This window comes from Macrobrachium nipponense, chromosome 13 (genome assembly GCF_015104395.2).
Source record: "Macrobrachium nipponense isolate FS-2020 chromosome 13, ASM1510439v2, whole genome shotgun sequence".
NCBI classification, from domain to species: domain Eukaryota; kingdom Metazoa; phylum Arthropoda; class Malacostraca; order Decapoda; family Palaemonidae; genus Macrobrachium; species Macrobrachium nipponense.
In genome coordinates this window covers 89355246-89374143 of record NC_087206.1, presented here as the reverse complement: position 1 = coordinate 89374143, position 18898 = coordinate 89355246, and the positions used below count along the sequence as shown (strand labels likewise).

Genomic DNA, 18898 nt, shown 5'->3' with positions numbered 1-18898 from the left:
GTCAGTGCCCCTCATGCGGTGCAATGCATGCGTTACTAAGGTTCTTTGCAGCGTCCCTTCGTCATTCGACACCTAGCTGCGATTGCTTTCATTCTTTTTACTGTTCCTCCGTTCATATTTTTCTTTCATCTTCTGTCCACCCTCTCCCAACAATTGATTTATAGTGCAACAGCAAGGTTTTCCTTCTGTTATATCTTAGTTGCCCAAGTGCTTGGCAAGTGTGCCTAAAATTGTAAATCAACCAACCCACTGATGAAAACAAACCTAACCTTTCCTAGAATTCGTGTCCAAACCTAAAAAGGTTTTACCTTTCTAACCTGACGTAGGACACTGTGTACTTACTGGATGGGGGATGGGTCATTTCGCTGCCCCCCGCCCCCCACCCCCAGAGCATTGGAAACATGGACTAAGCTTTCAAACTCTGAGGCAGTGTTAGAGGCAGCTCCTTTCATTCTGCAACCAGCCAGTAACTACCAGTTTACTAGTAGAACTGACGCAGTGTTCAGTAATTTCCCTCGGTGTTGAACTTAAAAGTATCAAGAATATATTATTAAACAAAAGATATGAATATGAATAAAAATATAAGAAAAAGGGGTAAATGTTCCAGTTCCTGACTCGTGGAAACCAGACCGCATTGGTAGTCTTCAGTTTTACTCAGAGATGAACCTTAGCCTTATTTTCCTTGACCTAACCTATACGGTATGTAGAATGGGGCATCCCGCCTATATACTTTAGTTGGATGGATAAGAGAAAACTAGGCCGAGTCAGAAAATATCTAGGACCTTTGCCAGGGGTAGCATTGAGGATTTTTTTTCATTTTTTAGCCGAAAGTTACTAGGAACGGGAAAACAAAAAGTTCCCAGTGATTTAAAAGTAACGTAAGACTATCAGAAGACCACAGGACTAAGATATGATGAAAGTCTTCATATTTTTATCAATAAATATGTAACTTATATTTCCCTGGGGTAACAAAAATACTTTCATTTCTAATGTAAATTCTGTGATGGCAAGAAACTAAAGTATCAAAGTGTTACCCCAATGTTTCTGATGTTGACTTGTGCTACACTAAACCACAGGCCAGATGTTAGGCTTCAGGCTGTGGTATGGATCTTGGTAAGCTAATGGTATGATGCGTTATCAGTAACCGGAATCCCCTTACCAGACACATGATCTAGATATTTTCGTTTTGTGTTTATTCATTTTTAAGCAGATCTAGCCTATGATTGTTTTGCTATACTGCTGAATTTTTTTACCCTCGTAAGTTTCCTCACATATATATTTAATAGTGAAAGGAATTTTGAAAAAGAAAAATGATAATTTGATCCAAAAGCAGTTGCAAAATAGAGGAGAAGAGGCACAGGGCTTAAGTTAGGTCCCTCCCCTCCCTTTCAGTTCTTAACCTCTCTCTCTCTCTCTCTCTCTCTGTGTGTGTTGTGTGTGTGTGTGTGTGTGTGTGTGAAGAGAGACATGAAGAGAAGCGGTACAGAGTAGGAAGGGAGGTCCCTCCCCTCTATTTCAGTCCTTAGCTTCTTTTCTGCTTTCTCTCTCTCTCTCTCTCTCTCTCTCTCTCTCTCTCTCTCTCTCTCTCTCTCTCTCTCTCTCTCTGTATGAAGAGGGAGAGAAGGAAGATACATAGGCCTACGTGCTTATCGATTTGTAGATCCGCCCCTCCTGTTGACCTATGACTATTATGAGAAGGACATCCAGACAGATTCAGATGCGCAATTATTCGCCAAAATGACTGACACCGGACAAGTATTTCTGTTAAGTTATTTATAAGAAAGCCACAGCCACTTTAGTGTTTGAGAAACACTTGCCCATCCCTGTTCCTTATGATCGAAGTGACATTCTGCACGCGTCAGTCAAAGGCCTGTGTTCAGTTGCATGATTCAAGCAGTAGACGGGTTTGCGGTTCATATACTGAATAGAATAATGCTCTCTCTCCTCTATCTCCTCTCTTCTCTCCTCTCTCTCTCTCTCTCTCTCTCTCTCTCTCTCTCTCTTCATTAAATGAAAGACGTCACCAAGTCTTTCCTGTCATGTTTTACGTTGAGTGACAATGAGCATTTCACGATTCCGATTTAAATTTTTGTTTTTCTTGGGATAAATATTTCGCCAAACTGGTCAATGGAAGGTAACCCGCCGACCATCGTTAGTGCTATTATAGTCAGGTTGCATTACTATTACTCGGTTACCCATTGATTTTCTTAAATAATTAGACATGTTTCTAAAGCACATGCTACCAAAGTGATGATGATTTCTACCCGCACAGTAAACTAGGCCTATCAGAAAACCTTTCTCTAAAAGAAACCTATGTTATTCACATTCATAATAGATGGAAAATCCTTTCACAGAATAGCGTGTAATGACTCGTTATTATTTCTTATTAAAACTCTTAATATAGGGTTTCTGTTTTCACTCCCTTTCAATTATTATCAAGTGCTATCTCCGAACTCGTCCAATCAACTGACACTTTCTTGAAAATTTCAGCATGACAGCGTAACAAGAATAGTCAAAAAGGGCAGTATTTAAATACTAAGAAGAAACTATACCTCTTATATATAAGTCATCAACATTATATATATTATTAGAATAAAGATTCAAGTCAAGCTCCATAACTGGCATGGCGAAATAGAATCTTATAAGTAGAAATCTGATTACTTACATCTGCGATTGGTCTCTCGATAAAGTCTTTTACATCGAGAATTATAATTATCAGACTATTGTAACAAGGACTGACCATCAATAAATGATGGTTCATCTTTGCATAGACATGACATTGATTGACTTACGAAACATGAAGCAGAGACATTATGAACCCAGAGAGAGAGAGAGAGAGAGAGAGAGAGAGAGAGAGAGAGAGAGAGCAATGAAAGATAGATGACCGAAGGCAATAGAAATCGACGGAAGAAGAAGAAAGAGGAGACCACACTCGGTCTCTAGAAGCCCTTCTGGGAGGCACCTTGCCGGGCGGGAAAGCGCTCTCAAACACATCGCTTATTTTTGGGGAAACGGTTCGTGGATTTGCGTGTTTTTCTATTCATTTTGTCTTATTGGGATTACCTCAGTTGTTTTTGTACAGTATTTGCTAGTTGAGAATAGATAATTATGAAATATGGCTTTGGAATGCCTTTAACAATTCCCCTTTTTTTTAGTACTTGTTCAGCCTTGTTATTCACTGGTTTGATTCTGCTGAAAATGTGTCTGTTCACTATCGTAGATTTCCTATTATAAATTTGGTAACATAACAAAATAAGATATATAAAGGTAGACATGTTGAGGAGAAAGAACTGCCCAAACGATATTGCCATTACACACCCTGTTTTCCTGTCGTACATCTGATGACTATTGATAGAAGTGATCAAATAACTTTAAATGGAATAAATTTGTTTACATGCTTAGGGCGAGTTTCAAATTTACCAAAGTTGATAACCAACGCCAGATTATAAACCTAAAAATCATTGTTTAAGTTATCTGCTGTGATTTTAGATATTTTTTCAACATGGATTCATTTTTGTATATAATACGATTGATTTTTATTCGTTGATTGAAAGCAATATAAGAAATAAAAGTCTATTGTTTCGTCGGGTGATGTCCAAATTTTAAATTATAGGACAACGGTGAAGTGATGATTATGTTTGACTAAACGGAAGCCTTCATGAATGGAATTTGCCCTTACTATTATTATTATTTATTAATTATTATTATTATTATTATTATTATTATTATTATTATTATTATTATTGCTGTTGTTGCTGTTTAGAAAAGGAAGCCTGTTCATATGGAACAAACCCACAGGAGCCATTGACTTGAAATTCAAGCTTCCAAAGAATATTATGGTGTTCATTAGGAAGAAGCAAGTGGGGGTAAAGGGAAATACAGAAAGAAGAGATCACACTTAATAAATAGAAAAAATATATACACAATAAAAGTGCAAGGAGAAGTCTATTAGAGTAGTAATGCATTACATCTTCACTTAAACTTTTGAAGTTCCAATTATACATCCTCAGCGAGACTGTTTCATAGTCCACCGGTGAGAGCACATATTCCTAGACCGTGGGTGCGAGGGAAAGAGGACCTCTGGAACTGAGAAGTTCGACATTGGAGGCACATTCACTGCCTATTGGTGCTGCTGCTCGACGAATCTGGTTGCTCTCCGCAAGAAAAGAGGATCAGGGGTCAATTGTGAATGTGAAAGTTCTCTGTTAGAATAGAAATTATGAAAAATTGACGAACAAGAGACCATCCGTCGATGGCCCAAGTCATAACTGCTAATATTAAGAAACAGAAACCTACAACCACGAACCACTATCTAAAAGAGGGAAATTTCTGGCAGAAGCAGACATCCACACCGGAGAACGGCATTATAGTATAAGGAAGGCCAAATGACCTAAAACAGTTATCGTTGATTTCATCGCTGTTATAGATGTAGGAGGCCTTGCGTGCAATACCTAACTTGCGTGCCGCATTTGCAGACGCTTTCATTAGATGCTTCTCAAACAAGGGGAGTCAAAAGTTGCACCTATAGTTAAAACTTGATACTCATTCAGCAGAGCCCCATCCACCTGAAGGGGAGGATGGGGTGGAAAATCAGTATGAGATCCGCTAACTACAGAGTTTTTGTTTTACTGGGGTTCATCCTCATGCTCCACCGTCTAAACTGTCCGCTCCATGTCACGATTGAGACTAAGGGCAGCTTCATTTCTCATAAGTGGAGACTACTAAACTCATGAGAAATATTACACACACACACACATACATGTGTATATATATATACATACATATATATATTATATATATATATATATATATATATACAGAGAGAGAGAGAGAGAGAGAGAGAGAGAGAGAGAGAGAGAGAGAGAGAGAGACTACACGCAGGGAAAGTTGGCTGTGATTAGCTTCGAGGCTTAGTTGTTTTAATGTAAAAAATGCTTACATGAAAATATCATTTAAAAACTCAGGAAAATATATTGAAATAATATATTTGTTGATATAAGAAAGGCACATTCTACTGATATTGCATGAAGATAATTGTCTTGACGCTTGTTAAGACTAGACCAGATGTATTTTCGATGAGTGAGAAATGAAATTTTGTTTGCAACTTGGAAGCGTCAGCTAATTTAGATAGACTAATGAATTTCATCTTAATGGTATAGACTAATGAATTTCATCTTAATGGTTAAAAGAAAATAATATTATTTTTACCCAACTTTCCTTGAAATGAATGAATTTGCAGTTTTAAAAAGGCCAGTTCCACCATCTCTCAGTTTTCTGGTGATGTTATACGCAATAGCTTGTTATTTATGGATAAAACAGATATTTCAATAGGTTTCATTTTTTGGCCTTCTGAAAAGATATTAAAACATTCTTAGATCATTAATAGGACTGACTTTTATTCGTCATTATTCTTTGAAGTTAAAAAGTTAATGAGATTAAATCCCGTGTCAACTGCTAGTTAAGTTTCTCTGCTAAATTTCGCCCTCTCTCAGTGTCAACCAATTTCGTTGTAGGATTTATGAAGCTACGGTTCAAGAGCAACCGTTTGTGCAATCTAGTACAGACGCTTTGGAACCACAAATATAATAAAAAAAAGACAAAGTTGTTTCTAGACATGGTCTCTGGCTTCATTTGTGTCCTTCATAAAATCTAGTAGGTATGTGCCTTCTTAAAAACAAACCAAGCCATTGTTATCGTTACCAGTATTTCCGCGTCCTCACTCTTCACTCTAGTGAGAACTTCGCCGGTTTAGACTTACTCTGCATAATCTCTTTTTTTCAAAATGTGTGTGTTATACCGGAAATTACAGGATGTGCGAAGTCTTTTTTTTCATTTGTTTGTTTGTATGATGTTTTTACGTTGCCTGGAACCAGTGGTTATTCAGCAACGGGACCAACGGCTTTACGTGACTTTCGAACCACGTCTAGAGTGAACTTCTATCACCAGAAATAGACATCTCTCACACCTCAGTGGAATGCCCGAGAATCGAACTCGCGGGCACCGAAGTGGCAGGTCAAGACCATACCGATCACGCCACTGAAGCGCTTTTTTTTTTTTTTTTTCCAGAAGCGTGTAATGTTAATAATGACAGGCAAGTATATGTAACTTGTTTAATGTAGTTCACTTTACTCGTACTATAGAAGTTGACGTTGTGCACACTGCGGCAGTAACTGATCATGATACAGAACCAATGATTATTTCATCGCTTTGGGGTAGGCGCGAATTCGCGGCATCTGAGCGGCATGTCACGACGATAGCGACCATACCAGCGAAACAGCATTTTGTTTTCGGTGTTTTAAATTCTATTTTAGTGACAGTGATTCTACTGGGTCAGTTCGTCGATAAGTGAGGCCACATGTACTTATTATGTGTTTAATGATTAAAATTTCACCTCGAAGTCTTGAAATGTGTGGTTTAAGGACAGTTAATACTCTTGAATAACTCACGGAAATATTATTCTCGGAAATATGAATGAGTGGCTTAGGAGTTTGGACAAGCAATATCATTGGACTTGCGAATTTAGGTTTTGAATTTTTCTAGGCTCTTCATTAAGGCAAATTACAAACCATGTGTTAAATAAATTAGCTGCAACTGAATTGATTACAAATAATCTGGCGTTACAAATTGAATGATCTGGACACTTGCTAGGCCTATAGGTTTTGTTGATGTATAAGTTGTGTTCACTTCATCTTCATGTCTTTGGACTATCTTGAATGATTCATTTTCTCTTTTTCATTCATTGAAATAGGACTTATCAATTAAAACATATAATTATTTACCTAATTTTGTAGATATGTGATCTAGGTTTATTATTACATAGTTGTGTATGAGCATTTATAAATTATCCATTTTAAAAAATTACTCTGTGCAATGAAACGAAAGCCATATTTCTTCGGTGATATGACCTCTTCACTACATAAAATTTTAGCTGTTATTTTTAAGTCTCACTTTTGATCAATATGAATGATTGTTAATGTTACTCTTGTTTTGAGGTTACCATGCGTTCAGTTTTCATTTGCCTTCGAAAAATTAATTTCTTCTTTGTTTATCTGATTTTTTCCCCCGTTCTTCTTGATTCTTTTTGTTTTGTTGATAATGTAGTCATCGTCGTCCAGAACCAGGTAGAACTGCGTTTCAGAAAATCTGTAAGTTTAAATGATCATTTCCAATCTTTTCTGGACAGTCCGAGTTAACGTTTATCCCGTCTGTCATTCATATAGGCTCGTATAGTAACTGCATCAAAGGCAGGGGTAAGTCTAATCTTTTCAATATTGCTCGTTTGTCGTTATCTATGTATTCTAGTCGTTTGTCACGGAGAAAAACATTGTTTCTGATAATATATTTAAATTACTTCTAAATCGTTCAGCTATGTTTCTTATGCAATCAAATTAAAAAAATTTTCTAGTGAAATTGCAAACCTGATATCTGACCCCCCTCGCCCCGTAAGGGGGATAGTGCCGTCAGTGCACCTCGTGTGGTGTACTGTAAGCATTATTTAAGATTCTCTGCAGCGTGCCTTCGACCCCTAGCTGCAACCCCTTTCGTTTCTTTCACTGTACCTCCTTTTATAGTATTCTCTTTCTTCCATCTTACTTTCCAACTTATCCTAACAATTGATTCATAACGCAACCGCGAGGTTTTTCTCCTGTTACACCTTTCGGACCTTTTAGTCTCGGTTTCTCTTTCATCGTTGAATGACCTCATAGGTCCCAGCGCTTGGCCTTCGGTCTAAATTGTGTGCACAATTCAGTTAAATTCCTGATATCTGTCTGTCTCTGGAGAGGTGTTGAGAGCTTTTTTTTTTTTTTTTTTTTTTTTTTTGTTTTTTTTTTTTTTTTTTTTTTTTTTTTTTTTCACCCGTCAGTCCCTTCTTCTAGAAAAACGTCTCGAACAAGAAACTTCTTTTTACTGGGAAATTGATCAACTTTCAATATAATATCCTTGCTTGTTTTCGTCTCATATAGATTTCCTTGCGTTTGGCTATTTTAAAACTTATTTTTCCCGTTGGAGTTCTGGGAGAAATTTCAGCATTCCTTACTTTATTTTCATTCGGTTAAGACTAGTATCATATTTTATTTGTTTGCAGTAGATATATTTGCAAATTTATTTACATTTTTTTCCTTACCGATGCTTTTACTTTCTGTGACACGTCTGTGTCTGCTTCTAGAGTATTTTGGTACTATAAAATCCTATATATATATATATATATATATATATATATATATATATATATATATATATATATATATATATATATATATATATATATATATATATATAATATATATATATATATATATATATATTTTCATCATAATTTCAGCTCAACCAAACAAATCATTTCTCAGCTTAGTAACTAAAATTAGCTCTGTCTGTTTCTGCATTATATTACAAAACCGAGGCTAGAGGGCTACAAATTGCTATGTTGATCATCCAACTTCCAATCATCAAACATACCAAATTGCAACCCTTTAACATCAGTAGTTTTTATTTAAGGTTTAAGGTTACAGTTAGCCCTGGATTTTGCATCTGACAGCACTTTCCGGAGGGATGGGGCGCACCCTCATTCTACCGTATCTGGTGAGCAACTGAATCGCTACCGGTCGTAACATAGTTTTATACATCATTATACGTTGTACAGAAAAATTAATTTCTTAGGCGCACTTGTGTATTTTATTATGAAACTAATAAACTGCTACAGATATCTTTTTTATTACTACATTGCAAAAGTATCAAAAGATATTAAGGAAAACATTTACCAAGGCCTCCGTGAATTAAAATATAGTTAATTCTCATGAAATACATGTGAAAGTAATACGTTTTATGATAATAGGATGAGTTAGAGTTATTGCCTATGTAGGTCTAGATTTGTCACTTGGCTCATAAGTCCATTATATGAACAAACCTTGACCCATTGAATTGTTTACAAAGTCGTCTACCACATTAGTTTCAAGTCACCAAATAAAAAAATGTCCCATTTATCAAGTCATATTTCTTAAGATGGGCCTTGAATATTATAGCATATTTGATTGGCGGTTTACACAAAACTGCCATTTTTATTTCTTTGTCCTATGGCAAATAATCTTGACGTCACCAAGTTGGAATGTTTAATTTGTATTTGTTAATTTTCTTCGCGTTGTCTCTCTGCACAAATGCTTTACAACTCTTTCACTGGTGCCGCTCCTCCTGTTACACCTTTCGAACCTTCCTACTGTCAGCGCTGAGTGACCTCATAGGTCCCAGCGCTTGCCCTGTGGCCTAAACTCTGTATTCTATTATACTGGTCTCTGCCGTTTCTTTTCGCTGTCCTTTATATATACAGCAAAAGATCCCACTCTCCATTCATGACTAATTTTCTAATGCCAACACTTTTGTACCTTCGTTTAATGTCCTCTCTCTGATTATTGTGTCATTCCATCGATAATTATACTAAGTAACAGGTTTTGGGCATATAAAAAAAAGTCTAGTCTGAGGCCTACTTAAACGCCGAACAAGTCACTTCCCTATTGAAATATCCTAACTCACATAACTTATCTTTCCTCGTGAAATGGCTGTCAACAAATTACACTCTATTTATTTAATGATTGGCTAATTCATTTTTTCTTTTTAATAAACGATCTCTTATCTCTGTTCTTCCTATTACCTTCTCTTATTTCTCACAAACGAACACCATAATATTCTTTGGAGGCTTGATTCTCAAGTCAGTGGCCCCTGTGGACTTGTTCCACATGAAGGGGGGTTATCTTCTTAATAATACTAATGATACTAATAAAAGTTTCAGCACGCAATCTGCGCCTTCACATAACTTTATTATTATTAGTATTATTTTTCGGTCTACCACAGTCCTCCAATTCGACTGGGTGGTATTTACAGTGTGGGGTTCCGGGTTGCATCCTGGCTCCTTAGGAGTCCACTTTTCTTACTATGTGCGCCGTGTCTAGGATCACAGTCTTCTGCAAGAGTCCTGGAGCTACTTCAGCCTCTAGTTTTTCCAGATTCCTTTTCAGGGATCTTGGGATCGTGCCAATTGTTCCTATGATTATGGGTACGATTTCCACTGGCATATCCCACATCCTTATTTCTATCTTCAGGTCTTGATACTTATCCGTTTTTTCCCTTTCTTTCTCTTCAACTCTTATTATTATTATTATTATTATTATTATTATTATTATTATTATTATTATTATTATTATTATTATTATTATTATTATTATTATTATTATTATTATTATTTGGGAAAAATTCTCTATCGCGAGAGTATATATAATGTTCTAAGAGGTCCACGATAATAAAAAATGTTGCGAGTTTGTGTATAATTTAAGAACCTTTACATAGCTTTCGAACCCTTCCCTGGCTTCAGACTGAAGATGAAGCCAGGGAAAGGTTCGAAAGCTTTGTAAATGGTTTTTGAATTATACACGAACTCGCAACACTTTTTATTATTGTGGACCAATTCGAACATTATTATAATCATTATTATTATTATTACTTTTCCTATTTTTAAGATTGGGTTGATGTGGGAGATACAGGGATATTACAGAGATGCATGTTGCAAGAGTAGAAGGGGCTAGTTTAAGTTTGAAATTGCTTGTGTAAACTGACTATTGAGGACATAAAGTGCACAGTTAGAAGGCTGGAGAATTGAAAGACGCCAGGATTTGATATCTCACAAGTGAAGTGTCGCAGTACTGTGGTGATATAGTGATCAAGTGGGTTTGTAAGGTTTGCTTGGATGAGGACAAAAAGTTCCAAAGGTGTCGGTGATGTAGGAAACTGAAAGAATAATTGATTTAGTGAAAAAAAACTAAGGATTGAGCTGACAAAGAAGCACTGTGAAGTCACTGTTAAGATTGGATGGTATAACGAATATGATCCATAGAGAGTGATTAAGCTTTTATGGTGGAGCAGATCATGTTTCAAGAAAAGTAGACAGGAGAGGGACTGGTTAAGCGTAAAGTTGAGTATATCTTAGTTTAACCAAACCACTGAGCTGATTACCAGCTCTCCTAGGGCAGGCCCAAAGGATTAGATATTTTTACATGTCCAGGAACCAATTGGTTAACTAGCAACGGGACCTACAACTTATTGTGGGATCTGAACCACATTATATCGAGAAATGAATTTCTAGTCACTAGAAACAAATTTCCCTGCTTCCACGTTGGCAGAGCGGGGAATCGAACTCGGGACTATCGAGTCTGTAGGCGAGCACGTAAACCACTCGTCCAACGAGGGACTACTATGGGTTTCACAGACAGTGCAAGCACGTTTTTTGGCAATAACTCTGTAATGAACACTCGTATCAGTACGAAATTTTGCTATAGTGTATTACACCCAGTACCGTAATCTCTCTCTAAAAGTTGCTTCAGTTTAAACTTTTTTTCTGACCATTTATATATGAAATAATATACATTACTGTATATATCTAACGATCCAGTCTGTTGTTAGCTGCCAATTGACTGATTTATTGATGCATGCATTGATCCGCTCATCTATCTCTCTCTCTCTGAAAGTTACTGTTTAAACATACTTTGCACGATTTCTTCTATCCATTTATCTAATATTAATTTACATTGATGTATATATCTAACGATTCACTTGGCTGTCACCTGCCAGCACTAATTTCTCTCTCTCTCTCTCTCTCTCTCTCTCTCTCTCTCTGTGGCAGTGGTACCTACTATAAATGGTTATTAGAGTGAGAGATATCTGAATGTATGATGGAGTGGTAGAACGGTAGACACTATGATTGAAGGTAAAGCGACTGTTATACTTGTTTCGTTACCTTCTTCGCAATCGACATTTGGACTGAGTGCATCAGCAATATAGTACTTGTATACGAAGGTGAAGAAGAGATGGCCACCACGGTTGCAGAAATTCGTTTGTGATGCAACCTTTCACTTTTTTAGCCATGAGAAAGCCGCTAAGTGGCTCCAGATTGGTTTGAATAGGTAACTGGTTATAGTTATTCTGTGTTACAAATAAAGATTGAGGCTTTCTACCGAACATTCATTAGAATTAAAACCTTGATTATACCGATGCACATATTTTTAAGTCATGAATGTTTATTGTATATGTATATGTATATGTATATATATATATATATATATATATATATATATATATATAGATAATATCTATATGACTGGTAAAAAATGTTCTGTACAACAGAATTCCATCTAATAAAAGGAGCCTATAAACAACCCCAAATATAGAGAGAAAAATACTATATTTCAGAGACTGCTATCTCCCTCTTCATCTACCTGAAGAGGAGACAGCAGTCTCTGAAATATAGTATTTCTCTCTCTGTATTTTGGTGTATTTATGGGCAGGATCCTTATATATATATATATATATATATATATATATATATATATATATATATATATAATATATATATATATATATATATATATATATATATATATATATATATATATATACACAAAGTTTTAAAGTTGCGTGACAAACGCCGACAGTTATTTTCCGAAATGGCCGTCCCTTCTTCACCTTCGTAATACAAGTATGGCTGATTCGCTGATTAACCAGACACAAGTATAACAGTCGCTTTACCTTCAATCATAGTGTCTATCGTTCTACTACTCACCATACATTCCGATATCTCTCACTCTAATAACCATTTACAGTAGGCTATACCACTGTCACACACACACACACGCACACACACAGATGAGCTGATCAATGCATAGATAAATCAGTCAACTGGCAGGTAACAACCGAGTGGATCATTAGAAATATATAACAATGTAAATTATTAGAGAGATAGATAATAGAAAGAAAATCATTCGAAATAAGTTTAAACTGAAGCAACTTTCAGAGAGAGAGAAGGGGGGATGGAGGGAGAGGGAGAACCGGTTGAAGGAAGAAAGGAGAGGTAGGGAAGGAGTGGAGTTGGGGGGGGGGGGGGGGAGAGGTAGGAGGAACTTTTTTTATACTCTTGTATTCGTATCCATTTCTGGCTAATCGAGTTTTTGCCTCTTAGTACAGTGGCAAGTGTCTTTATTCTTTACAAGTAGTGATTCTTTACACTCTTATAAATTACGGCACTGGGTGTAATACACTATAGCAAAATCCCGTACTGATACGAGTGTTCGTTACAGAGTTATTGCCAAAAAACGTTCTTGCACTGTCTGTGAAACCCATAGTAGTTAGCTGTAAAAGTTGGTTTGGAACAAAGGTGCGTTGTGTCTTCCTAGCTGTTGCATATCTTTATGAATAGAATGACTCAAAAAGTTAAAGAACATGAAAAAAAGGGTATTTAGATGCAGCTTCAATATTTATGGGTAAACAGTAATGAGTTGTGAGATGGAGAATGGAATGATAGGTGAGTTTGTGTTTGTTGGGGGACAGTGAGGAGGAACCACAGAAAGTGGCCAATGTCTGAAAGTGGTAACAGCTTAAGTTTACACACACACACAGACACACATACACAAACACACACACACACATATATATATAATTTCTCTCTCTCTCTCTCTCTCTTGTTACAAGTTTCGTTGACTGTTTGATTTCTAAGGCAGTATGGAACCAGGAATGATAGAAAAAAAAAAACTAATTGGTTACTTAGCGACGGGACCCACGGCTTATTGTGGGACTCGAACCACATTATATCGAGAAATGAATTTCTAATCACCAGAAATAATAAATTCCTCTGGTTCCGCACTGGCAGCAGCTGGGAGCGAACTCCGGCTACCAGATTGATATGCGAGTACGCAACCCAATTGTCCAGTGACGAATTAGGAATGATAGAATCGTGAATATAGGAGAGCGAGAGAGAGAGAGCAATCAGCCTTGTATAATTCATAACACGTCACTCTCCTTGAGTCAGTGACAGAAAAAAAGGAGACGTGCATAAGATATTCAAGCCCTTGTCTTTCACTTGAATATGATATAACTTTTTTCAGAACTGCATAGTATTTCTTGTCAGTCAACGCTAGGTATGTGTATATACACACACAATACATATATATATGTGAATAACTTGATCACGAAGTATATAAAACGTGATGCTATGTATAAATAAAGGTTTTTGCCACGAAGGAAAAAATGAAAAGCGAGATAGCCAGGAACTCTCGGTCTACGACCCTTTACTCAGGCTGAGTAAAGGGTCGTGCTAGACCGAAAGTTCTTGGCTACCTCGCTTTTCATTTTTTCCTTTGTGGCAAAAACCTTTATATAATTATATATTAATATAATATATATATATATATTATAATATATATATATATATATGTATATATATATAATATATATATTAATATATATATATATAATATATAATATACATATATCAGGAAGACCACCAATAAATCATTCAGGAGCTTCAGCACACCACCAGTCTGCAAATTAAAGATTATAATAATAAATCACAAGATAAGGGCACAAATTATCATGAAAGTCAGCTAAAAATATAGTATAAAACTTTCAAATAAGACATGACCATATGCGCCGAAGGCTACCACCTATTCAAGGAAGGGAAAGAGCCAAGTGACCACTACAGAGAGAGAGAGAGAGAGAGAGAGAGAGAGAGAGAGAGAGAGAGAGGAGACGAGGAAACGTCTTTCAAAAGTATCCCTCAGGAGAGGTGGTACATACATCTTGCCTATGTGAACTCTCTCGAGAGACAGAGTTTCCAGCCCTGTGATTGGCTTCTCATCAGCCAATCAGGAGCGTCATAAAGGACGGGCGTAGACGTCAAATGTACGGTTAATGTGAATCTATTATAGTACGAACTACTGTGGTCACTTACTAGTAGCGCTTGGATAGGTAGGCTTCTTCATGTGCTCATGTTTCATTTTAAAGTTTTCAAATTATATTTATAGCAGATTTTTATGATAATTTGTTCCCTTCTCTTGTAATTCATTGTTACAACTTTCAATTTGCAGACTGATGATGTGCTGAAGCAACGTGAAACGTTTCGTACGTAATAAAGAATGTTTCTTAGACTCGTCTTCCTGGGACTCTCCTAATGTTTATATATGTATATATATATATAGATATATATATATAATATATATAATATATATATTATATATATATATAAAATATAATACAATATATAAACATTCAGGAGTCTCCCAGGAAAGACGAGTCTAAGAAACATTATATATATATATATATAGATATATATATATATATATATATATATGTGTGTGTGTGTGTGTGTGTGTGTGTGTGTGTGTCCTTTGATATCCAATTCGCTCTACCTCGGAACTGATACATTTTCATGTTTAACCGAAGGGGAATTTTTAGTTTATAATAATTCCGTTCTCTCGTGGGTTCCAACCGGCGCAAAGAGGAGAAAGCAGGACTTCAGGGACATTACCGACTCGGTAAAGACGTCACTGAAGTCCTGATTCTACCTCTGTGCGTTGGTTCGAAATCACGAGGGGACGAACTTATTATGTACTAAAAATTCCCCTTCGGTCAATCATATATGAAAATATATATTAAATCCGAGGTAGAGCGAATTGGATATTAGAGGACATTTGTAGCTTAATGCATGTATATGAATCACGTACACACACACACACACACACACTACATATATATATATATATATATATATATATATATATATATACATATATATATATATATATATATATATATATATATATATATATATATATTATACACATACATATATATATAGATATATATATATAATATTATATATAGATATATATATATATATATATATATATATATAGTATATATATATATATATATATATGAATATTTCAACAAATCACTGTAGACGTGTGATGATCATATATGCATATAGCAATCTATATATGGAGTTTTTTGAAAGCAAATGTTTACCGAACTTATTGCCAAGAGGTGTGTTATGGATAAGATATGTTGATGACATCTATTGTTCATGGCCAGTGAAAAAGAACGTAAACAACTTTCTTAGTAGACTAAATGCACCAGTGCCTTCCATAAAGTTCACTCTTGAGAGGGAAGAAGGAAAATTGCCATTTTTAGATGTGTTGGTACATAGATTTGATAGAAAGTTCAAATTTTCTGTTTATAGGAAACCCACAAATATCTGTTCTTATGTACATGTTTATTCAAACCATCATTTTAAAACTAAGACTGCTGTTTTTTCTACTATGTTTTTAAGGGCCCTGCGGGTCAGCAGCCCCGAATTTTTAGATCATGAAATTGACAAGATACGTGGAATTGCTGGCAATTTGAGGTACCCAAACAGTTTTATTGAAAACACCTGTTGTAAGGCACGAAAAACGTTTTATGGATTGACAAAAACTGATAAGTTCGAAAACAAAAATCTTGTAGTGCTTCCTTTTTATACTTGCTTTAATAACATCCCGAGACAAGTCAAACCACTAGGTATTAATGTTGTGTTCAAAACTCTAGGAACTATTAGAAACTTGCTGATCAGAAATTTACCTGGAAATGGAACAGGTTGTATTTATAAGATTCCGTGTAAAAATTGTAATAAAACTTACGTGGGACAAAGTGGAAAGACATTGGCAGTTCGATTAAAACAGCACGAATATAATATGTAAGAACTGGTAATATGTCAAATGCATTATTTGTACATATGAATAATAGTGATCATGGTATTAACTGGACAGACTCAAAGGAAATTATGTTTTGTAGAGATTTGGTGAAAAGAAATTTAATAGAATCATGTATAATTAAACAAGACTGTGATAATTTATTGAATATCAGCCTAGGTTTGTACAAAGTTGATGAGATTTTAACGAAGGGTATTCTAAAAACAAGTAGGCTATTAAGTATTAGGACTGTCTGGTAGTTGTTAGCGTTGTTTGTTTTTTAGCATCATTTGTCTTGCCACGAAGTCTTCTTGTGAATCTGTATTTGTTTTCTTGGCACTTGTACCTGAACCCTGATGAGGTGTAGAAATACATGAAAGCGCTCGGTTCAAGTAATTTCATTTCACCATTCTCCTGGCTGTATGCATATATATATATATATATATATATATATATATATATATTATATATATATATATATATATATATATATATATATATATATGTATATGTATGTATATATATATAATATATATATATATATATATATATATATATATATATATATATATATATATATATGTAAGTGTTTACATAATAAAAATATGGAATGTTATTCCATATATAAAAGACTAAAACTAAAGAGGTCAACCAGATTGCTTGCAGGAATGTGATCAGACTAGAGACGCTAAAGATGACGTATACAATAAAAGTAGGCTAAGATAACATGCCGTCACCTGTAGTCATTCAATTGTTTAAAAACTTTAGTCCAAGCTTCCTGCTTGAGACAAACACCGTGACCTATAGCTCAAGCGGCCTACGTGATTAGTAACTATGTCATCTGATTGTATGTTCGTATGTAACTATGTCATCTGATTGTATGTTCATATGTTCGAGTTACTATCTGCTTCCTTCATAACTTGTAACCGAGATGGTAGATGGAGCAGAAGAGAGTTAGCTATCGTCATTAGAAGACCTGTACCTCTTTACCTAAGCTTTATCATGTAGAGAGAATAGAATTAGCCATCATCATTGGCAGAAGCGATCAAGCTATCGTCATTAGAAGACTTGTACAATCATACCTGATCTTCACCATGTAAATTCAGAGAATATAAGTATTTTTATACTTCGTGGTTTCTACTAGAACCTCACATCATTGCCGAATCATCATGAGTTTAACACATCGTCGTCATAACCAAGAAGATAATACCGACTTCGTAAGTGATCTACAAACCCCAAGACACTCCCATGAATATGGAAGTGCAATACCAACCGACTTAGCGCAAGGTTATCGCAAGTCTAACATTAACCTCATAGGGGCGCCTTATTATACAAGGCAACAGCCCTAAAAGTGGTGGCAGTGTCCCAGAAGAACTCTACAACGTCCTACGAAGAAAAACCAGAATAATAAATCATGTATATCAGAAGTCAACGACGACGAAAACAAGAGATTCTTCAAGCAACTTATTATCATCGTTTAGTGAGTGACTTCAGAAAACAACAAGAACTCTTCAACGACGACAAAAGCAAGAGATTCTTCAAGCAACTTAGTATCATCGTTTAGTGAATAACTTCAAGAAACAAAACCGACGTGTCCTTTTCCTACGGCAACGCAAGCTTCGTCTCTCATTAGAATCATTCAAGAAAACATCGTTATTGAGCGTTTCCGGCACTTCAAGAAACAAACCAAACGCGTCTGCAGCATCGGATCTTCAAGGGCTAGAATCATCGAAACAACGCACACGGGGAAAACTCAAGCCAAAAAACCAGGTCATCCCTAAATAGAGAAGGAGGACCAAGGCCGTGTGTCGTTATCGGAACACCGTGTCTTCCCACAAAAGCAAGCTAAGTACAATTTTTTATTCATTTGGAGTAACTTTGAGTGTTTCCTTTACAGGTCGAATTTCGTTATTCCTGTGGCTGAAGTTACGAGACATTCTTAATCTTACTTTTTTTTACAGAAATTATCTACATAATTGAGATTTCGCTACTGCGAGTTTTTATCTTTGAGTGTCTGTTTCCAGAAGTTCTACTGAAATATCATAATCATATACTATGTTAACCCTCTTACGCCGGGGCCCTAAAAATCAAAACGTCTCCCGTATGCCGGGCCTGGTTTGGAGTGAGCGCGGAAGTGGAAAAAATAATTTTTCAAAAATTTACAGCGCGCGTACTTTTGAAGATTAAGAGTTCATTTTTGGCTCCTTTTTTTGTCATTGCCTGAAGTTTAGAATGCAATCATCAGAAATGAAAAATAATATCATTATCATATATAAATAATGCGATATATGATAGCGCAAAAACGAAATTTCATATATAATTGTATTCAAATCGCGCTGTGCGCCAAACGGTTAGAG

At 35.7% G+C, this 18898-nt stretch overlaps 1 protein-coding gene across 2 annotated transcripts in view; it reads left to right on the top strand.

Moving 5' to 3' along the window:
- The first annotated feature begins 2943 nt into the window (after positions 1–2943).
- The window catches only part of LOC135225510 (glutamate receptor ionotropic, delta-1-like), an 84440-nt gene continuing 68485 nt past the window's right edge, over positions 2944–18898 (top strand). For both annotated transcript variants that reach the window (XM_064264798.1, XM_064264796.1), the window contains exon 1: positions 2944–3014. The gene's annotated coding sequence lies outside the window, so the exon portion shown is untranslated. The remainder of the gene's footprint in view (positions 3015–18898) is intronic.